Raw genomic sequence first — 16,822 nt, 5'->3', positions numbered from 1 at the left:
GCTTCACAAATTATTGTCTCCCGATATTATCATTTCATTGTGTTTATTTCTTAACTCTAATTTTAGCTCATCATTTATTTTTCTTGCACCAAGTACCGCAGCCATTTCCCAATGTTGTGATTCTTACATATATGGCAATAAACCCTTCTGATTCTGATTCCTCCTGACACCCGAAACGCAGACTTCTTCCTCTCATTCAAATCCAACTATTGAAATTGTGGGGGAACAAACTAAAAGCATAATTAGTTTATATAGAATTCATGTATTGACCAAATTTAATAGGTTTTTTAAACTACGATAAACCAATGGATAGGATGGTTTTGGTCTGTGGTGACTTTAGAATAGACTTATTGAAAGCTAATGAGCACATGAAATTAGCTGAATTTGTTAATTTATTTGGTCTGAGTGCCTAAGTAAGATAACTATGCTGCAGCATTGATTGATAATATTTTCATAAACGTTTTGAGTGTAAACATAATACATGGACTGATGATGACTGAAGTCAGTGATTGTTTTCCTGTTTTTGCTGTGTTAGAAATGAAGAATACATCTACAGTAGTAATCAATACTAGTGTTAGTAAATTTAATCAAATAAATACACCAGAGGCAATTGTTGCACTGAATTCTGAAGTAGCAAACCAGGAAGTTTATGTGGATGATACCAAACAATCATACAATTCATTTTTGAAGATATTTCTGCATTTTTGTGATCACCATAGTCCAATGAGCGAATGAAGATGCAATCAAACCATGGATCACAAAAGGGCTGGAATAAGCTTGTAAAAATAAAAATAGGCTTTACAGAAATGTTATCAAACACAGTTCTGAGGATAATGACGATAAATACAAAAAATATAAAAACTAATTGACCTTGATTATGAGAATAACTATGAAAATCTACTGTTGAAACATAAAGATAATATTAATGGTATGTGTGGAGGGCTTAATGGCTTGGTTAAAGGTTCCAGTACTGCCAATTACCCAACATACATTACAAATGAAGAGAAAGTAATTATTGAAAGTACTGAGACAATCACTCATGCTTTTACGATTATTTCGTGAGTATGGGCCCAAAACTAGGGTTAATGAGAGTGATGTTTGGAAGTAGTTCAAAAGTTTAAAATTAAATCATAAACCAATGATAAAGGAAAAAAAAACTAAGAAAGTAATTATGTCAACAAACTATTTACTTACATATGAAATAAATCATTTCAAACAGGTATTTTTCTTGATAAGATGGAAAATGGCTAAGGTGATTCTGATTCATAAGAATGGGGATACGCATAATTTAAAACTACAGACCTGTGTCAGAATTACCTCAGTTTGCTACAATATTTGAAAAGTTGTTTGCTAATAGATTAGATCATTTTTCTTTTATGTTTTTAGATTAGATACTTTTATTGAGAGATAGGATTTCTTGAGTGGTCATCAGTAAGGGTTTCGGAGACACGATACACCACAGTTGTTGAAACTACGGCTATGGCTGTGAATAATCAACAATATGCTGTTTGGGTTTTTATTGATCTACGTGAAGTGAACCATTCTTTGCTCTTGGCAAGCTGACGTGTTATGGTATAAGAGCAATTATTCTCAGTTGGAAGTAGTTACTTACGTAGTTGATTTCAGTGTGCAAATGTAACGTAGACGAGGCCTGTTTCATCAGTGCGCCACCCGTGACACCCATGAACAGGATAAGCGATAATGAGATCAATATCTCCTGTCTTATTGGGTCTACAAAGCCAAGGTCCTCCCGGAGGAGACGAAACTTTACTCTTTTAATAAAATTATTCTTGTTTCATAAAATGACTTTCTAATGCCGGGGACACACCGGCTGCGGAAGCGCCACGAAGCGCCGAGAAGCGAATCGCTCACGAAATTCGGCCGCTGCTCGCCGCTCCTCAGTTCAGATCAGACGCGCCCCAGTCGAGGCGTGCCTCGGCTCAGCTGTAGTTTTTCTTTTAAACACTTGGTGTCTTCCATTTCCTCTCTGCCTTTTCTCAGCTCTTTTCCTCTACGTTTGAGTGTTTGTACGCGTGTGCGTGTGTGTGCGCGTGTGCGTGTGTGTGAACCTATGGTATGAGTTGTTTCTGCCAGTTGAATCTCTTGGAACCCGCTCCGATTCTGCAGCTGTATCCTAGCAGTTTCTTCCGAAATGGGTACGTAAATAACCATGTTTTTCGGGGGTCGTACAGCTCCTTGTGTTTCTCAACTTCCATAATTCATTTAAAGTCATCCATCCTAACTGCTTGCCTCAGACTTTCTGCCTCTCTGTCCTGTTTGCTCCGGTGAAAAGACACCCAAAACCACACCCCCCTTCACGTGGTCACACACGCACACAAGTTCGATGTGTGTGTATGTGTGTGCGTGTTCGTGTGGTTTTTCTGCAGTGTCTGATTACGAACACATTTGACTATTGCGGAATTTTATTTTGAAATGCTTTATTTTGTTAACTTTACCGGCCTGCCTCTTATGTCTACGTTTGACTTCCTGCCAGAATTGACGCGATTCACCCGCGGCTCGCGAAAAAAATAGAGCCAACGCCGAAATGATCGCAGCACGGTGCGGGCTGGAGCGCCGGCGCGAGGCGATTCGCGGCGCTTCGGCAGCCCATGTGGTCTATAGAATAGCTTAACAAGGGCGCCGAATGAAGGCGGTCACATTTTCGCGGCCAGTGTGTCCCCGGCGTAACTTTACAAGTTATTTACAATCGTATTCTGTTTGTCTAAAATGATTTAATAATGTCTGACTACTTCACAGTAATAAATTAATCACTATAATTGTTTGTTCTGGAAATAATGCTTTATTTCCGATCTAAAATACACCAAATGAGTCTATTGTTGAATTTAATAATGATTTATTATCAGCATATTCACATATCAATATTACTACTTTGATAAACTGTTTAACAGATATACTTCACATTACGTGGAATAAACCTCTTCTAAGTGTTTGAGGTACGAGTGGTGTCTGAAGTCTCTTGGTAAACGCCCATTTTACACTTGGTAGATTCTAATTTGTCTACATTTGTAAACAGTTATCAAAAGAGGTGACACTTCCTCTACAAGTTCCAACGAGTTGAACAGTTAGGCCAGTCTGTTTCATCTTTTCCAAAATTAATCTTTCTTTCCAAACTGCAAAACTCTATCAGAGAAACAACTCCCATCACAAGGGTAATTGTAGTCTCACCTGGCATCAGGATGTTTTTTATTAATTTAATTGTTGAACCTCAGTAAACATAGCCAGACTTATTTTACAACTCACACATCACCATTTTCTAAGACACTTAATTAGGTTTCTTTTAACATAACATCTAAACTCATTTTTCATTCTTGCTCATTCAGTGTCTCAGTTGATATCACCTTAACTCAGCATGTATAATCATTTGTTCTACATCATAGTAGTAGAAATATAGTATTAAATTGATTTTTATAAAGTTATTATAACAAATATTGAAAGTGTTACCTGCAGCGTTCTGCAAGGTTCTGTATTGGGGGCTAGGGCTGCACAATATATCGAAAAATTATCGTCATCGCGATAACAGGACATGCGATAGGCCCATCGCAAAACACGGCGAAAACAGCGATAAATGTTTGGTTCAAACATTTCCATCCGTGTCATACATCAGCTTTTTGTAAACCAGCTCTGTTTTTTACGCGGAAGTATTATTTGACCAATCAAATGTAGTCCTTCTGATATGCGGCCAATCAGATGGTTCCGTTCACATAATACGCCCGCCCCCTTCATAGACCCTTTTGGAAAGCAACACCCGAACAGAGTTTGCGGTGCCGTTCTCTTGTTCGTCATGCTGGCTCAGAGCAACAAACGCACTTTGTGCTGATGTTTCTGGATTCAGCGCTGCTTTCAAACGTGAACGTGACTCTGCTCGGTGTCGTTAATCATTTTTACCGGGCTGACTCCGACATGTGCCGGTGAACCAACCCACCTTCATGTCGCTAGTGTTAGCCCCAGGCTCCAGTTAGCTTCCAGCTAAAAGGCTACAGCACTCTCCTCCCAGTCCCACCCTGCTAAAGAGGGCCTGGAAAAGTTCCCCCACACATCAAAGTGATTTTTCATTTATGAACTTTTATAACCTTGTTAATCAGGATAGTTGATTTGCTGCTGCACATAAACTGTCAGTCAGAAGCTCTGCTAGCCGGTTATCTTAGTTCAATTTTAGCTTGTTATCAGAATCATAGTTGCAGTTTCATCATCTGAGCTGCTTTTTAAGATCTAGGTAAACTTGTTCAATTTGGGGTTAAAAACAAACGTTTTCACATATTTTCCATGTAGTTTTTTTTGCCAGTTCCTCTTTTGAAAGGTAGACAATTGTTTTTCTCTTTCCCTCAGAAAATCTTAATATTCTCCTAGTTTGGCCCAGCACAGTTCACTTCCCAATTACAGCAACAGCCTTATATCATAACCACATAAGTGGAGAAAATGCTCAGTAGCAATGAGAGAATTTGCTGTTGCATTTAAGTGATGTTAACTATTATTTAACATTTAAACTTATTTTCTGATTTATTTATTTATTCAAAAAACCCTGGTAATGGATGTTTTTCTGTATTTGGAGCGTCAGAAAAAGTTTTATGGTGGTGGTGATGTTTTAAGGTCACTGAGAGACTGCATGCATGCAGTTTGTTGTTTTGCTGCTAATACAGTAGCAGGTGCAGCTGCTAATACAGTAGCAGGTGCAGCTGCATATTTTTGCTATAAAAATGTTATGTTGTAATGGAATTCATGCATTAGTTTTTGTTTGCTTTGAGCCCAGAACAGACGTCACACACCAGACGACATCAACACTGCATACTTTAGTATTTGTTCATTTATCGTGAGTAATATTGATATCGCAATATTAAGCACTGTTATCGAATATCGCAGGCTTTCCTAATATCATGCAGCCCTAATTGGGGCCAATGTCATTTATACTTTATGTGAATGTGTCATGTTGGGGGTGAGGTGTCTGACCCACGACATGCAGAATCATTCACAGAGTCCAAATATGGTAAGAAAAATTTTTTTTTATTTGTAAAACATGAACTAAAAGTGCAGCAGGAAAATCCAGCTAGGACTCTGGGGGTGGGGGGTGGGGTTGGGGGGTGGGTGGGGTGGGGGGGTATCTAGAGACAGGGGGAAAGTCAGTGGAAGTTGACGGCCAGGACAAATAAGGTACGGGTTGGGACTTACGGTTCGTGATCCAGGGGAAACCTGAGAAGGGGGGAGGCTTGGTCTGGGGGGAGTCGTGAGGAGTGGGAGATGGAGACTCACACTTGCTGGTTCACAGGAGACTAGGCTTCCAGGTTGCTGGAGGACTGGAGGAGCTTTGCACATAATAGAGAGCGGGATCCGGTAAGGAAGGTGGTCGGTAAGGAGTGGACAGCCAGGGACCGGCTGGAGACAGAGGGACTGGTCCGGCAGGTTGCGGGACGGGGCGAAAGGTGGTGGTGGAAATCTGGAGAAGAGGAAAGTCACAAAAATCAGGCAGGCTCGGAAAAAACACAGGAACTAGAAAACTGGCTAGAAGTACGACGTAGAAGGTATCTATACAGATTCTTCAGAAGCAGGCTCGGAGTGATAGGCCGTGTTCGAGTTGAGCTGCGCCTCGCCTGGAAAACAGACGAGAGCAGACGGAAGCAGCAGGGGGAGCGGCTGAAAGCCGGCGTTTAAGTCGGACACGATTTTCTGCATGTGTAGCTCGCGGGTGACGATGGCTGAAGATATTGCGTTAGTGTTCACACTTGTTTAATTTTCAATTTTAACTCTGGTGCCTGTTAGCAGCTGAAACACATCCTCACGTGCTTGTGGATATCATATATTGTATATGAAGACATGACTGTATTAATAAGTAAAGGTTATCAGCTGTAGGTTTAGTGTGCTCATAGGAAACATGACAAAAGAAAACAAAACACATTTCTCTTTATGGCCTATATAGTTGTCATCAGCAACGTAACACGATTTACAGAATACATGTGACCAACTAACATTTCATGTTCTACCACCAGATGTTTGGATCAAAATATGAACCAATCAGATCTTAGATCAGGTGAGAGCCAGGTGTTTCCCGTCATCCCCTAGGTTTTGCAGCCGAGGGAGAGCAACTGCAGCGCCTTGCTCCAAAATCTACAGCCGCCTTGATCTCACGAGGTTATCGTTGCCTACGTATGCATGACGTCAGAGCAAGTCGGCATCAAGTCGGACACAAATCTAACCGGCATGCACTGCTCGCCGATCACCGCTGATCTAATCTGCGCAGAACTGGCTTATCTCGAACACAGCCAATGACACACACGTTGAGCTAATCATCCAGCGAAGGAAGATGTCTCCCAGTAGCTTAAATGTCCCTGGCCAACTAATGAGCAGATGGACTGCTGCTGGTCCACTCCTTGACTCACCCACCTGCAGGAGAAGCTCAGAGAAGGTTTGGCAGTGAGAGAACTCACCCCAGACCATGACAGAATGATATTGGGCTACGACTCAATAAGTTGAAATTCATTACATTTGCGAATGACAAATTTGTTTTCTTCAAGTTTGATCATTTGAGAATTGTTGGCACTGGAAGAAAGCTTGATTAGGTAAAAGACTGGTTTGACATAAATAAATGATCACTTAATGGAAGTAAAACAAAATGTATCTTTTTGGTGTGTCAGAACTAACAGTGAACTAAAACTGAAATTGAAAGAGTGTATGAATTTCAAATCTTGGGAGGTACATACAAATGCATAAATTTTTTTTTTCAAAAACTACTAGAATTATTTACAAAACAAGTGTTTTTACTATCCACCCTCATCCACTCAGGATTTATTTGTTTTAAGAGACGAAAAATGCAACTTAATAGAGACAAATATGTTTCATAGAGGTAAAATCAAACTAATGTCCATGTGTGGTTTTTTGGGCGCCAAACTGAGGAAAAGTCTTGTGTTGAGTAGAAATTATGTAAATCTTTGTCGTATTTAAAAAAAATACTGAAAGAGAAAATAATTAAGAGCTAACTAAATGAATATGGGAATGAATGAACATTAAGAATTGAAGCTAAATTGTGTTATTTTGTTGCTTTTTTGTCTTTTCTGATTTTGTGTTGTGATCTGTAAAGTGATCTTCATGTAGGAGAGGCAAGTAACATGCCTCAGCTTCGGCCCATTCATCTGCTTTTCGGTTACAGTGATTGTACATTCTCTTGGTGAGATCAATATCTCATGTTTTATTTTAATTTTAAATTGTAACAGAAACAAGTGTAAGTATCTATCATGAATAAAATGAGATACTTAGTATTAACATGAACACATTTGTATTATGAGCATTAACACATGGCACCATCAAGGCTGTTGTGTGTCAACATTTAGCCAGTAGTCCCAACCTCAACCCCTCCACAGTTGCACTTAAAAATAACTATTACATAAGCTCTCAATCTGAGCCTTGAGCTGCTGGATATGTCTGAGATCTCAGATGTGTGAAAAATAAATTGTATTTTGAAGTGTCTCAGGTTAGAAGTTAAATCACTGAATCTTCTAGGTGTTGAATATGATCATGATGTGTTTTTGGGAAAAACATGACAATATCAGGAAAATACTATAATTCATTAAATAATTTTTATTTGAGTTGACCCTTTTTCTTGACAGGGCAGCGTTTTTGATTAAATACAACACCCCCCCCCCCCCCCCCCCCCCGGAGCTTCATTGTTATAAACCGTTTGAAGCCAGATACAAGAAACATTTATTTGCTCTAATGTTGGCATAGCAATAAAACAATTATCTATTATACTTTGGAGCCTCTATGTAAATATAAAATATACAATAAGACCTTTGGGCTATTTTATTTAACAGGTTTTTCTACATTTGTCATGCTGTATGGATCCTTACATCCTTGGGGCAGCAGTAGCTCAACACACATTCACACACTGATGGTGATGAGCTACAATGTAGCCACAGCTGCCCTGGGGCTCACTGACAGAGGCGAGGCTGCCGAGCACAGGCGCCACCGGTCCCTCCGACCACCACCAGCAAGGTGGGTTAAGTGTCTCACCCAAGGACACAGCAGCAGAATTCTCTGTCCAGAGCCGGGATCGAACCTGCAACCTTCCGATTACTGGACAACCCGCTCAACCTGTTGAGCTACTGCTGCCCCCAATGATACACTGTAGTGTAAATTGCTTTGGAGTCCTCTGACTCTGAAAGGTGCTATACGAATGCGGGTCATTTATAATTTATCATTCATCACAAGACTTATTCCTGGAGCATTAAATAATTATGCTTATGTATTTAGCAGACGGCCCAAGCTTTTCCAGCTAAACTCGCCATTGAGCAGGGGAGGAAGTTGATGCGGCTGATTCACACATATGGTCCCATTGTTCACATGTTATTGCAAGATTTAATTCTTTCTCCCATCTTTTTTTAATAAAATCGGTTCAAGTACCTTTTCCTTTTATCAAGCCTTGATAAAGTTTAGAAATAAAAGATTTGCGCTTTGTATAAGTCTGCAAAATTAATTGGGTTATCTCATTGTGTTCTACGATGGGTATTTTCAGTACATTTGAAAGAAGATATTGATGTAGTTTTAGGTATCTTAAAAAGTCAGGTTTTCCTAAATCAGATTTTGTTTTCCATAGCCTCATAATCCTCATCACACCACTGTATTATCGTGTTAAGTTGAGCCACAAGGTAATATTCATATAGACTTGGAAGGGACATGCCCCCTTTTCCTCTTGGAATCATTACTATGTACTATATTTACTCTAGGTTTCTGCCCTCTCCAAATAAGGAAAGATATCTGTCTGTTCCTCTCACGCAATTGAGATAGAGGGATCTTTACAGGCAGTGACAAGAGCAGATTTGACAACCTAGGCAGAACTGATATTTTTATAACTTCCATCCTCGAGTTAAAGTCAAATAAACAAGTTACCCAATGCGTCGGGTCTTCTTTAATCTCATTCACCCCCCACCCACCCCCCACCCCCCCTTCCCCGTGTCATGTCTGGCTGTGAAGCAAACATAATTGATGTCTGAATGCTGGTGACAAGCCTTACAGATTTACTCTCAGGTGGAGCATCAAAGTGTCTGCTCTAATGTCATGCCTGATACTTAAAACTTTAATGTTATTGTTTTTTGAATGCTTTGTAATTCCAGCCAGACACGGAGACAGAGGTGAAAGAGAAAGGAAAGACGGGGGTGGGGGGTGGTGTGTGTGTGTGTGTGTGTGTGTGTGTGGGGGGGGGGGGGGGTGGTGTCAACAAAAATAATCAATGATGAACAAGAGTCTGCTTCTAGACCTGCAGAAAGAGAAAAACCAACAAAAAATAAGAACAAGCAACAGGAGCAAGCTGTCACTGTGTCAACCTGATGAGGAGATATAAAATCAACATTGTTTTACTGAACAATCACACGATAATAAATCACAGTGCATTTAGTGCCAACCACAGCCTTAAGACATGTGTTGAAAATGCCCAAGTCCATACTTATGAGAGCACCATGTGAGCACCTGTGTGTGTACACACACTTGTATATGTAAGGTTTCTTTATAGGAGTGTCCAATAGAGAGTGTGAGGGGCCACAGATCTGTCCCCAAAGGTGTGTAGAAGATGGAGGGAGCTCCAAGTCCCAGAGATCCAGGAGCTCTCCCAGAACGCAGGGACCCCAGGGAGACTGTAACCAGAAAAGCCCCTGCCCCCTCTTGAGAGGCACAGAGGATTGCCGCGGGGGAACACAACCAGCAGCCCACAGGCCCGCCTGCAGCCTCCCACCCCCAACCTTTCATCGTTTTATTTATACTTTCAAAGTTTTCCTTATACAGGTCATCTAGAACATACGTCAGTTGTATCCCCAAACAGTGGCGGCTGGCCAGTAGAGGGCGATAGGGCGCCGCCCTCCCAGTTTTTCCGTGTTTTTAATTTTTATTTAAAAAAAATAAATAAATAAAATTAACAATAATCACATATTCTAAGTTAATTGTGTGTTTTGTAACAAAAATAAATCATATATATATATATATATATATATATATATATATATATATATATATATATATATATATATTGGTCTCTGCCGGTCTCTGCCGATCTCTGCCGGTCTCTGCCGAGCGGTGGAGGCTGTGTGCTGTTTTTCAATCGCCCAAACAGGACGAGACTAGCTGTCCAATTGCTGACAAGAATATCAAAGGGTAGGAATGGGAATGTATCCAATCAGCGTCGACGTTGTTTCAGAACGTTTCAGAAGCATGATGGGCGATGGAGCTACTGCCAAAGGTTTCGTTGGTGTTCGGTAGAACTCGGCAGAGTCGTTTTTGGTCGTGACGCAGATGTAACATGGACGCCGCCAGTGAGCCTACAACCAGCAAGGATACCGGATCTCAGAAGCCACTGAATTCAGTTCGGTCTCTTCTCCAATATCCGTTCGAGAGGAGAACTATGGTGGAAAAACTTAATGTCAAAGAGCTTGGACCAGATCAGCCCGACGTAAAGATAAGCCAGCAGGAGAAGGAGAGAGGTAAACTGTACACACGAGGCTTCTCCCGAAATTGGTACACCAGGAAGGCTTGGCTAGCTGGATGCAATCACGCTAATGCGTTATTTTGCTTTCCGTGTTTGTTATTCAAAACGGCTGGGACAGATAAGGCATGGATGAGTCAGGAGTTACAGACATGAAACATTTTTCTGAGAAGGTGAAGAAACACGAGTCATCCCGGGCACACATGGACAACAACACTGTGAAGCTAGCCATGCTAGGCAGCAGAGCTAACGTTGCCATGCAGGGAACAACAGCAGCTGGGTGCAGAGGTAAGCTGTACATTACATTTCTGTGAACAAGACAATCAGAATCAGAAATCCTTGGTTGTCCCACAAACCGGGACATTTGTTTAATAACATGTACATTGTTTAATGTGCAATAACTGTAAAAACTAATTTCAACACACATACTTATTATACATATTTAATCACGTAAATGTGTATTTCATGTAAATTTGTACATACATCAATCTGATTCCATTTTACTTGTTACACTTCTGCTGCAGCAAACACATTTCCCAGCTTTTGGGACAATTAAACATTTCTGATTCTCAATCAGATGTTTTTACCTCAAATGTAAAAACATCTGATTGAGAATCAGAAATGTTTTATTGTCCCAAAAACTGGGAAATATGACATTTGTAAGAGGATACTGATGACAATATGTCCTATGAAAGTGTTTCCTATGTACTTATCTGTTGTTTTTTATTTATCATATGACAGGTTTTTCACACCATCCTGAGCCATGCAAAAGAAGATTCTTGTCACCACACCCATGACCACAGCCGAATCAGAAAGGTGCTTTTCTACTTTAAAGAGGATTAAGACTTTCCTTGAGGAACACCATGACACAGGATGGGCTGAATGCTCTTGCCATGCTCTCCATGGAAAAAAAAGCTTGTCACAAACATTCCTGACTTCAATAAAAAGCTAATCGAGAGCTTTGCCACTCAGAAGGACAGAAGGGCAAAATTTCTGTACAAATGAGGTATCACACACACACAAATGCATCCACTTGATCTTTGTATAAAGTTGACCTTGGCACAACACTCCAGAAATATTTAACAGTGTAAATTTCTGGCATTTTGTCTAAGTAGTGTTTACTACCATTACTGTAACAGTGACCTGCTCATAATTTTTCGTGTTCACTCAAATGTTGAAATTAAACAAAATGTTTTTGTTACTTGCCTCTAGCATTGCCTATTTACCATTTATGGTCGTGTTATTTTATGTGCAATTTAATGCAGTATTTTTCAACCTTGGTCTGCAAGGCAGCGTGCCATTAGTCAGACACACCTGGATTAATCAGTTTGTCCAATGATGTAAGACAGGAAATAAAAGAGCTGTGCTTAATTCAGGAAATAGTGAAGTTGTGCACAAAGCTCAGAAAGCACAAGTTTGTTTAAAAATAAAAAATAGCACAGCCCCACCAAAAATATTTTTCACCAGCCGCCACTGTCCCCAAATATTTAATTGATTTCTGCGACCAGTCAATAGGAATTTTGTGCTTGACCTCTTTTGAAGGACAGTAGTTGAAACTTATAACTTGTGTTTTACTTATATTTAATTTGTACACTGAATAGGTGCCAAATATATCAAGCAGTTCAAGTAGGGCCTGAATGGACTGTTCCGGGTTAGAAAAATATAGTAGGATATCATCAGCATATAATGCTATTTGGTGTTCTCTTGAATTAATTCTAATGCCATGAATTTTATTATTTTCTATTATTGCCTGAGCTAGAGGTTCTATGTACAAGGGAAAGAGAGTTGGGGATAACAAGCAACCTTGTTGCCTGGACCGCTCTAGCTTTATCTGGTCTGTTAGATGGCCACTTATCTTAACTCTTGCAGTGGGGGCAGAATACAATTGATTGAACTTTCAGAGAAGCCAAATCTTTCCAGGACTAAAAACAAATATTTCCAGCTAACACAGTCAAATGCCTTTTCAGCATCTAGACTGAGCAAAACTGCATTATTTTTATGTTCCTGTATATCATGAATTATGTGAAAAGAACGTCTTATATTGTCCTGGGTTTGTCTGTCACTGACAAAGCCGGTCTGATCATTGTCTATCAACTCTGAGACAAACAGATTCAGTCTGTTGGATATGAGGGTTGCATACAGTTTTAATCTTGGTTCAGCACCAATATTGGTCTATATAAACTGCACAATGTTCTATTCTTACCTTATTTTGGTATGACAGATACAAATGCTTCAGACCATGATGGAAGTGTAATCATTTTTGTCAATGTCCAGTTTATTGACCTTAATAGTTCTTCTTCAAGCGTCTTATACCATTCTACTGGCAGGCCATCTGTACCATTTTTAAGTTTTTTAATCGTTATCTCCAATTCCCTTTACTTTATAGGCTTAGCTAGACATTCATTGTGATATTCTCAGAATGAGAGTAAATCTAATGAGTTAAGAAATGTTGCTTCTTCTAGATTATTTTGTTCCGATTGTGTGTATAATATTTTTTAAATATTTTTACTGAAAGAAGAAAAACAACAGTACCTGCAGTTAACAAAATACAATTAACCTCTCTTCATTTTTCTAGGTAAATAACAACAACAAGACAACTAAACACAAAAACATACCAAAACAGAAAAAAAAAAAAAAAAGAGAGACCCCCCCCCCCGTCCCACCCGGTTCAACACACCCATCAAACATTATTACCGGAATATAACAATAACAGAAGTACATTTAAACAGGTAATACCTCTAAACTAGTAAAATAAGAGATAAAGGGTTGCCACTTGTGAAACAATTTGGCCGTGCAACCTCTCAACGTATATTTAATTTTTTCAAGTAAAAAAAAACATGACATCTTTAAGCCACTGGGAAACAGTAGGGCACTTAGCAGACTTCCAATGCAACAATATTAGACGTCTCACTAATAGGGATGTAAAGGCAATTATATCCTTTTGTGTGGAGTCCAATATAAGTGAGCGATCAGGAATCCCGGATACTGCAATCAGAGGACAAGGATGAAGAGTTATCCCAAGAACAGTTGACATAATAGCAAAATACCCTATCCAAAAACCTTGTAGCTCGGGGCACAAAAAAAAAAAAAAACGTGGCTAAGGTGACAAGGAGAACCCTGGCATTTATCACATTTATTTTCCACTTCTGGGTACAGTTGAGAAAGTCTAGACTTAGAGAAATGCACCCTATGAATAACCTTAAATTGAATAAGTCCAAGACGAGCGCAGGAGGTGGAAGGTCGTACCCTTGCTATAGCCTGTTCCCAAGACTCCTCATGTAATCGAATTCCTAGTTCTCCTTCCCATATACATCTAAGCCTAACCTTAGAGTGGTTACTAAAAGACAGAATAACATCATAGAGTTTCGAAATGGTTCCTCTGTGATGAGGAATAAAAGATAACGTATTTCCCCACCGCTGTTCCGGAGGTAAAGAGGGGAAATTTGGAAAACACTTGGCAACAAAATTTGGAATTTGAAAATAGCGAAACAAATGGGTAGTAGAGAGATTAAAACGAGAAGACAAATTGGAAAAACTATCGAATACACCATCCACATATAAATGTTTAAACTGTTCTATAACTTTGTCACGCCACACTGAGAATGTCGAGTCCAAAAGAGAAGGGGGAAACAAGTGATTGTCGCTTAGAGGACCCGAGGAAGATGGCATTAGAAAATTAAAGTGCCGTCTAAACTGAAACCAGATTTTGAGTGTGTTAAGAACCACCGGATTATCAGTATACAGAGAGGGTTTTACGGGTAAAGAGGAATAGAGCAAAGCTGGTGAAGAAGAGCCCTTACATGATGATAGCTCCAATTTACACCACAAGGAACCAGAAGATTTTAGACAGTAGCAAAGTTTATGGATGTGAGCGGCCCAGTAGTACAGGTGCTGGCCAGTAAATTAGAATATCATCAAAAGGTTGAAAATATTTCAGTAATTCCATTCAAAACGTGAAACTTGTACATTATATTCATGCAATGCACACAGACCAATGTATTTCCAATGTTCATTACATTTAAATTTGATATTCATAAGTGACAACTAATGAAAACTCCAAATTTGGTATCTCAAAAAATTAGAATATTCTGAAAAGGCTGAATATAGAAGACACCTGCTGCCACTCTAATCAGCTGATTTACTCAAAACACCTGCAAAGGCCTTTAAAAGGTCCCTCAGTCTTGTTTTGAAGGCACCACAATCATGGGGAAGACTTCTGACTTAACAGCTGTCCAAAAGACAATCATTGACACCTTGCACAAGGAGGGCAAGACACAAAAGGTGATTGCTAAAGAAGCTGGCTGTTCGCAGAGCTCTGTGTCCAAGCACATTAACAGACAGGCGAAGGGACGGAAAAAATGTGGTAGAAAAAAGTGTACAAGCTCTAGGGATAACCGCACCCTGCAGAGAATTGTGACGACAAACCCATTCAAAAATGTGGGGGAGATCCACAAAGAGTGGACTGCAGCTGGAGTCAGTGCTTCAAGAACCACCACGAGGAGACTCATGAAAGACATGGGATTCAGGTGTCGCATTCCGTGTGTCAAGCCACTCTTGAACAAGAAACAGCGCAAGAAGCGTCTCGCCTGGGCCAAGGACAAAAAGGACTGGACTGATGCTGAGTGGTCCAAAGTTATGTTTTCTGATGAAAGCAAGTTCTGCATTTCCTTTGGAAATCAAGGACCCAGAGTCTGGAGGAAGAGCGGAGAAGCACAGAATCCACGTTGCATGAGGTCCAGTGTAAAGTTTCCACCGTCAGTGATGGTGTGGGGTGCCATGTCATCTGCCGGTGTTGGCCCACTCTGTTTCCTGAGGTCCAGGGTCAATGCAGCCGTCTACCAGGAAGTTTTAGAGCACTTCATGCTTCCTGCTGCTGACCAACTTTATGGGGATGCAGACTTCACCTTTCAACAGGACTTGGCACCTGCACACAGTGCCAAAACCACCAGCACCTGGTTCAAGGACCATGGTATCCCTGTCCTTGATTGGCCAGCAAACTCGCCTGACCTTAACCCCATAGAAAATCTATGGGGTATTGTGAAGCGGAGGATGCAATACGCTAGACCCAACAATGCAGAGGAGCTGAAGACGACTATCAGAGCAACCTGGGCTCTCATAACACCTGAGCAGTGTCACAGACTGATCGAGTCCATGCCACGCCGCATTACTGCAGTTATTGAGGCAAAAGGAGCCCCGACTAAGTATTGAGTGCTATACATGCACATTCTTTTCATGTTCATTCTTTTCAGTTGGCCAACATTAGAGAAACAAACATTTTTTCATTGGCCTTTAGAATATTCTAATTTTCTGAGATACCAGATTTGATGTTTTCATTGGTTGTCACCTATAAATATCAAAATTAAACGTAATAAACATCGGAAATACATTGGTCTGTGTGCATTGCATGAATATAATGTACAAGTTTCACGTTTTGAATGGAATTACTGAAATATTTTCAACCTTTTGATGATATTCTAATTTACTGGCCAGCACCTGTAAGCTAGAAAATTAGGTATGCAAGTCCTCCACTAAATCTGCATTGCTGCAGCAAAGTTCTAGAAACCCTGGGCGGCTTCCCTCCCCAAATGCAAAGTTCTCCTAAATGAATAAACATAAACATAAAAATGAAAGAACCAATAATCTTGTCCAGTGAAGCAAAGAAATGTTTCGGCAGAAATAAGGGAATTGACTGAAATAAAAATAAAAATTTTGGTAAGATGTTCATTTTAACAACATTAATCTTACCGATTAAAGAAAGGGGGAGACTACCCCATCTTTGAATATCAGATGTGAGCCTAGAAAGAAGAGGAGACAAATTTGCTGATTCAAGGCCAGATAAAGAGCGAGTCACGTTAACCTCTAAGTACTTAAACCCAGAGGGACTGAGACGAAAAGGTAGATTGGACTGTTGAAGTTGACGTGCTGCCATATTAACAGGAAAACACTCACTTTTCCCTAAATTTAATTTATAACCTGAAAATGATCTGAAATTCTCCAGAATACTTAAAACAGCAGGGATGGAGCGAGCAGGGTCAGTCATATATAATAACAAGTCATCCATATACAATGACACTTTATGAGTAGTTCCATTACGGATGATTCCCGTGAATACAGAAGATCTTAATGTAATGGACAGCAGCTCGATGGCAAGGGCAAAGAGTAAAGGTGACAAAGGGCAACATTGACGACAACCACGACCCAGCGCAAAATAATCAGAGTAAACATTATTAGTATGAACACTGGCTTTAGGGGATGAATAAAGAAGCCGAATTCAGGAAATGAACCTATCACCAAAACCAAATTTTTCCAAAATCGCAAACAAGTATTCCCACTCCACCCTATCGAAAG

The 16,822-nt window shown here is 40.1% G+C and overlaps 1 long non-coding RNA gene across 1 annotated transcript; it reads left to right on the top strand.

Moving 5' to 3' along the window:
* Positions 1 to 10,281: 10,281 nt before the first annotated feature.
* LOC129166922 (uncharacterized) lies at positions 10,282 to 11,675 on the top strand. Its single transcript, XR_008565818.2, has 3 exons — positions 10,282 to 10,472; positions 10,596 to 10,762; positions 11,216 to 11,675. It is a non-coding gene; the product is annotated as an uncharacterized lncRNA (long non-coding RNA).
* Positions 11,676 to 16,822: the final 5,147 nt, after the last annotated feature.

This window comes from Nothobranchius furzeri, chromosome 12 (assembly GCF_043380555.1).
Source record: "Nothobranchius furzeri strain GRZ-AD chromosome 12, NfurGRZ-RIMD1, whole genome shotgun sequence".
NCBI lineage: Eukaryota > Metazoa > Chordata > Actinopteri > Cyprinodontiformes > Nothobranchiidae > Nothobranchius > Nothobranchius furzeri.
The sequence above is the reverse complement of the archived record's forward strand: the minus strand, read 5'-3'. Positions and strand labels throughout refer to the sequence as shown.